Source organism: Lissotriton helveticus, chromosome 5_1, assembly GCF_964261635.1.
Source record: "Lissotriton helveticus chromosome 5_1, aLisHel1.1, whole genome shotgun sequence".
Taxonomy (NCBI): Eukaryota; Metazoa; Chordata; class Amphibia; order Caudata; family Salamandridae; genus Lissotriton; species Lissotriton helveticus.
The window spans coordinates 1930243152-1930250133 of record NC_136065.1 but is presented as its reverse complement, the minus strand read 5'-3'; the positions used below and the strand labels follow the sequence as shown (position 1 = coordinate 1930250133).

At 48.2% G+C, this 6982-nt stretch overlaps 1 protein-coding gene across 1 annotated transcript in view; it reads left to right on the top strand.

Annotated features, from left to right (window-relative positions):
• Window positions 1-2577: 2577 nt before the first annotated feature.
• The window catches only part of CALCOCO2 (calcium binding and coiled-coil domain 2), a 641412-nt gene continuing 637007 nt past the window's right edge, over window positions 2578-6982 (top strand). Inside the window, exon 1 of the mRNA XM_078645541.1 lies at window positions 2578-2630. The gene's annotated coding sequence lies outside the window, so the exon portion shown is untranslated. The remainder of the gene's footprint in view (window positions 2631-6982) is intronic.

Sequence of the window (6982 nt, the reverse complement as noted above, 5' to 3'; positions counted from 1 at the left end):
TTCCAGCACGGGCCACTGTTGCCGGGTCTGCTGTTTCACTGAAGGGGGTAGTGGAGAGACTGCTGTGTGGCTATGCACTTGTGGTCGGGCTGCAGCGCCCATTCATGGCTCCCCGGTGTCTGCCTTTGATGGCGTGCTCATGGCTGCACGGTGTGCTGTGGCCTAGCTGTATGTAGGCGTGGTTTCGGTGGCGCTAGCCTCTTCAGTGGTAGGCAATCAGTCTATTTGCTCTCTGAGCCTTCGGTATGAAGGTATCAGGTCCTGCCTCTGTGTGTTTGTGGCAATAGCTGATGTGATATCTATTGTGCTGCACCGCTTTACAGGAGGTGCCCTTTGCTCGCTGGATGCTGAGCGCAGACGGCCACAGCGCTCTCACCTGGGGGTCAATGGAGCACGTACGCGTGTCTCCACTGTCCTCATGGCCTCGGGCTGCTCCCAGCCCGCAGCGGACGTTGTGCTGGGCGTGGCCACGCATATGATATGCTGCCCGTGATGATGTAGGTCTCCGGTTGGGGCAGCTCCACCGTCCTCCGGTGCTGGCGGTTGTGAAATGAAATGAAATGAAAAGGAGTCTTATTGAGCGCGATTGCTGCCCTGGGGCGTCCAAGCGCTAAAGAACAGGGGTGCTGCCTACTGAGCGCAGCTAGTGCAGAAAAGTTAGTCACATCTATTAAAAAGAAAAGTTTTAAGCTGTTTACGGAAGGAAAACAAATTGGGGTTGGATCTAAGATAGAGAGGGAGTGAGTTCCACAGCTTTGCCGCATTATTGTAAAACGACCTGCCTCCAGCTCTAGATCTTCTGATTCGGGGGACTGTAGCCAAAAAGGCGTAAGTGGAGCGAAGCTGTTTATTAGGACAGTGAGGGGTAATTAAAGAATGGTTAATTACCGGGCCAGTTTGCCAGTAAGCTTGATGGGAAATACACATGGATTTAAAGTTAATTCTCTCCCTGACAGGGAGCCAATGCAGGCTCTTCAGCCCGGGCTTTGCTGAGAGCCTACGGGGGAGCTGAAGCAACGTGCGTGCTGCACAGTTCTGAATCAGCTGAAGTTTTTGCAGGGTGTATTCGGGTGCCCCTAAGTACAAGGCATTGCTGAAGTCAAGACGGGACTGAATCAGACCTTGAATAACAATTTGTTTGGCTGCAAAGGGTAGGAGAGGGAGAATCTTCTTCAAAAGTCTGAGGAGACCAAAGCAGATGGCTGATAGCTTGGTTACCTGAGTGTTAAAGGTAAGGGACTTATCCAACCAGACCCCAAGATTTTTTATGTTGTCTCTGGGAGTGGGTGGCGCACCCAAGTTAAGGGGCCATAAGGAGTCGATAGAAGGTGAGGCCGGGGGTCCAAGGAGCATGAGCTCAGTTTTGTCTCCGTTCAGCTTGAGACATGATGCGGACATCCAGTTTTTTACTTCCTCCAGGCAACTCGTCAACCCGACCTGCGATAGCTGGCTGTTCTTTTGCATAAAAGAGACCACTAGATGGGTATCGTCCGCATACGTGATGATCTTAATGCCATATGGACAGACGATCCCAGCCAGCGGCCTCATATACACGTTAAATAACGTAGGGCTCAACGATGAGCCCTGCGGTACCCCACAGCCCAGGGGTCTACTGGAGGATACAGTATCTCCTTCAAAGACTTGAAAAGTCCTGTTGCTCAAAAAGGACTCAAGCCAGGCTAGTGCTTTCCCTGACACTCCTAAACTGAGGAGTCGACGCAGTAAAGTTCTATGATTCACCGTGTCGTCGGGTTGTATTGGAGGGCCAACTGCCACCGCAGACACAGGGGATGGTGCGGAGGGGCGTGTTGTGGGATGGATCAGTTGGGCTCCAGCGGCTGTTTCCAGAAAGGCGTTGCTGCCTCTGCAGATGCCGGAGTGTCGTGAGGCATCATAGTCTCCTTCACAGGTATTCTGGAAAGGTGTGGGGGTTTGTACCGGCCTCGTCGCAAATGTGGCGCGCGCGGCCTGAAGGGGCTCAGGGCCTTGCGCAGCGCTGAAATAATGATACACCACTCACTGGTACACTAGTGGCGGGAAGACCCACGAGTGATCTCTCGTCCTTAATTTATTGCCTTGGGATGAGCCCGCCCAGAGGAGTGGGTGCTATTGATACAATACATGGGAGAACCCGGACGGCTCTCTACAGGTGGCAGGGAGAATCCACATGAAAGCTTGGCTTGTTTTGGACTCGTGGTTCTAAGAGGACCTTGAGCTGAGCAGAGCCCAGCATTTTGCTCGAGCCTGACTAGAACTTACTTCCCCACTTCTAGTACATATGGCCTGCCCAAAGCTCCCAAACCCACGACCTTTCCACATTCATTGTGGGTGTGGGCATGTCATTCATTGCTTTTGTCTTATTAGTGAAATACCTCTCTGGGCTCTTCCTAAATATAGTAGAACATACACGCTTCGAAAATACAATCTACGCTGGGAGACAACCAACACGTCTTAAGTGAACCTGCTTCTTAAGCGGAAGTAGCTAGTGGATATTTCGGATGTAAACTACATCTCCCGGCTGGCGCTGGGTGCGTCTGCCAACGCGTGTCCTGTGACGCACAGTAGCGGGCGGACGGAACTGTTGGGCTCATCAGTAATCAGGCTGGGTGGATACCTGCGGCAGGAGGAAGGTGAGTGTAAGGGTTATTAAATTGTATAAAACATCACCCGCCGGGATAACGTGATTCATGTGTTTTCTGCGTCCTACCCTCATGTGTCCGCGACCGGTTATGCCCCATGAAATAATTATGCTGCGTAGTTCCTGCACTTTCACTTTCGTTTTAGTAAAAAGGGTGTACCGAGTTGATGATTTGTGTGCGGGTACAGTAAAGCTATATAAAGAGGTACGATGGGGAAGCGATGGGTTAATCTCCAAAGTGGAAAATATTACCATAGAGAGTAACAGGTGTGGGGCACCTGAAGGGGAGACAGGTAAAGGTCAAGGCGTGTGTCGGCGGATGAGACTGTAAGAGTCGAGCTCATAGGTCGAAGTGGGTGCGATCTAACGCGACCGGAGTTCCGCAACTTTCTGTTTATAAATAGTACTCAATTTTTGTACAACCGTTTGCTGTTCCTCCACTATTTCTTTTGAACCTAAAGCACTACTATGTTTTTTAATAAAGAAAGAACTTGATATTATTTTTCAAGGTAATTGTTTCCATAGCGTTCCTGGTACAAGATATCTGATCCATAACTGTAAGGTGTTGCAGGCCTTGTATTGTATTGTATTGTAATGTAGGGCTTACTACCCATGTGTGAGAAGCTGAACCGCTTCCCTGCATGGGTAGCAAGCGACTCCATGTAGAGTGTGTGGTTTGAAGGTTTCTGTCTTTGTTTTGATCCTGTGTGGGATGTGTTTATGTGTTGTGCGTAAGGACCACCGAAGTGCGGTTATCGTGTTGCGGTAGCAGATAACGAATGAAGAGGTTTAGAGGTAGGCATGCCACACTTTTTCTCAATATTCTATTAGATAGATTATATTAATAGGAGTTCAGTGTGATCTTTAGAAGGGGGTAAGGGGCAGGGCATGTGAAGTCATGAATTAGTTGGAGGCTTTATAAGATGAGCTACAGAAAATTAAATATTGTTAGAATGCTCGGTTTGGCTTTTAAAGCAGAGGTTGAGATCTTTGAAATGAGGTGCGGGTATTCTGCACAAGGTTAAGAACAAACCTACATGTGCCTTAGAATGGCTGTAGACAGCAGCATCCAAAACAGTGTAAGAAACAACATTATTTCATGTGTTACGAAACCTCTGTTCGCCATGAGAAGCGAAGCATGCACACACACCATCACCACCCACGAGTACATTCAATTTAAATATGATTTCCCAAAAAATCTGATGCAGGACACCACCGAACCATTATTATTATTATTATTATTATGTTTCTTATATAGCGCCTGAATCGACCCCCGAAGGGGTATCTCCGCGCTTGCCTTGGGAACCCGTCCTGGCTTTTCCCTGTGAGATAGCCCCTACAGGGCATCCCCAAGGTGAAAGCCAGGCATCCCGCCGCAGGGGGCCGTTGTGGAGATTAAGCAAGCTTAATGCCCAGAGTTGCAGAGTGTGAACCCATGATTAGGTCAGGCACCGAAGCGAGAATTATCGAGTCCATGGACATTTGAGCTCAAGACCCTGCCGCGTCGGGAATTGAACCCTGGTCCCAGGTCTGACCTCTGCTTCAGGGTCTGCCTGCTCTAACCAGTGAGCCACACTTCTCCACCATGAATGTTGTATTTTAAATGTCTGTGCTAGAGATACGCCTCCCCTTCCCCTCTGACACTCGGGGCAGGATGAAGGAGAATGGAATCTGTTTTAGTGAGTTGGTTAAGAATTTTTTTTTTTATTTGGTTTTATTGGCATTTAAATCAAGAATGACCAGTAATACAGCTGCAACATGCGAGAGGCAAGGGGAGGGGATGCAGGTATGAGAGTGTCCAATCGAAAGAAAGGGTAATAGGAAGGGAGAGAGGGTTGCACAATTTCCCAATAGTAGGAGGATACAGCAGTCCTACTTGGAGACCAAACTACAGTACTTCAAACATGGTGAATAATGGACTAACAACCAATAAGGGTAAAATGACCTGGGACATAAATGCGCAGAATGCCTATTTGATGTGCAACGAACACCGGGGTCTGTCAATAACAATAACACTCCTTGATTAAGGAGGGGAGGGGGCACGATTGGGACCCAAGGAGATCAAGGGTAGCCTCAAAATAGTTTTTTTCTAGCAGGGATGGTGAGAAGGCTCTTTGACGCATATAAGGCAAAAATGTTATTGGGAGGGGAGCGTACGGGCATCAGTTCCCAGAAGTGAGAGTGCTGCTCTCGACATTATGCAACATCCCAGACCCAAGCTTTAACTGTAGGAGCAGGTCGCCAGCCACAATTCAGGGCACTCTCCTTTTGGCCATGAGAAAAAGTATGGCGGTGAGCCAGCGGTTACATGCTGGACCGTCTTTGCCGTAACCCAGTAGGCCCACCAGCGGACAGCAGAGGGGTGGGTGTCTTGTGATGGCATGAATGATGGAGAAAACGTCCTCCCAGAATTCAGCAACTTTGAGGCAGTGCTAGGCTAGATGTATAAAAGAGGCCTGCGGGGAAGGGCATCTGGGGCAGCGTGGGTCAGCTATCCATCCCATACGGAAGAGTTATGTGGGGGAGTGAAAAGTGCTTCCATCTGAGCACAACAATAGTAACATTGGGTGCCTGTGTCCTCCTCCCACTACAAGTGATTAGTCGGTGTTGTGATTGATGAAGAGTTTTGCATGATAGTGTATAAACAAGTAACTATTTTATACGGTGATGGATTAGTAAGTATATGCTCTAGTGCCTGGAGTGTACGGGGGCACTGGAAAAGAGTTGCGCAGTGCGCGGCAGGTCATACAAAGTTGCATGTATCGGAAAGTTTCTGGTGGTGTAGGCACGGGGCCTTCAAATGGTGATATGAAGGTGTCAGATAAAGGTCGGAGAAGGTTATGAGGCCTCACCCACAAGCATGTGTCCTTGCTCCCATATCTTGCAAGGGAGGCAACTGGGGGTTTCGCCCAAGGAGAACTGAAGGGGCATATAGGCAGGGGAGTCCTGTGTATTTCAGCAATCCATCACAAGGCCAGCGCATGCATTCACTAACTCCTTCTCTTTCTCCCTCTGTTCTCTTAGTTCTACACTCCCCTTCCCTCATTCTCTCTCTTAGTCTCATTCGCTCCATCCCCTTAGTCTCTCACTTCTCTTCTGTCACGCTCACACCCTATAACTCAGCCATACTCCCACACTCACCTTCTTTCAATACCCCTACTTCACTTCCCTTCCCCTCTCGTCCCTTTTTTCCTCCCTCACTCATTTTCCTTTCTCACTGCACTCCACTTCACTCACTCCTTTTGTATTTGTTTAGAATACAGCTCTTTTTGGAGAATTGGAGGTAGTTCTAAAAATAACTGTTTTTTTTCTTCTTTTTAGGTTTTCTTAGTAAACAAAAACAGGGAATGTCAAACTGCTCAACAGGAGCAAAAAAAAAAGAGTCAAAATTAGGGCTGGGGACGGCAGCGGTGGTTTTCTCTTGTTCGGACAATGTTCGTAATACTTTGTTCACCGTAACAAAGTAGTTCATCACAGTCTTTACATTTGATAGTGATGCCATCAAAAACAGGCTGAATATTAGGAATCAGCTGTTCAAGTCTCCCCCTCACCGATGATGCAGTTGCTCCTCCAGTCGAAGTTGAAGCACCATCCCTTGGAGCATCTCGTGCCAGAGCCCTGACATTCTCCCGGGCATAGTTCTGGGGGTGCCTTCCCTGATCGTGCCGAATCATGGTCGAATTGCCAAAACTGTATTTCCTTGTAGGGTCACCCCGTGAAAGGACAGTATGGCAAAATCTGCACTCCACCTTTGGAGAATTCACCTTTTTTTTTACCAGCTGGTATGGAAAAAAACTTCCAAATGAAGTGCTCCTTTACCCTGGGCTGAGGAGCCTCTTCCTGTACGAACTCATCCGAGTCCTCACTGCTACTGGTGGGTTTAGCAGCCATTTTAATCCCTATAAGGTTCAGCAGAAATAAACAGGTCTCGCAGTCACAAAAGTGAAAGAAGAAGTGAAGGAAATGGGTGGGGTTTTCATTCTTTGTAAAAAAAAAACTGTTAGCAACCAATGAAAATTGTTATTTTAAGGTCACATGACTTGACGCGCTTACGCTGCGCGCACCGGAGCGCTTCCGGGGGCGCTTACGCAGCACAAACATGGGCGCTTCCGTGGGCGCTTACGCGGCGCGCCTAAATGACGTTTTGCTAGCTTTACGGAAATGCAAAATCATTTCCATTCTGAAAATCAAAAATACTACTTTTATAAGTATGGTACTGAATGTTTTGCATTATTATTTAGTTTTCATACATATTTTTTTTACGAATGCAGAAATGGCGCTCTCGCTGCGCTCTCGGGTGAGCTTACCGGTGCGCGCACCCTGAGCGCTCCAAGACAAAATGAT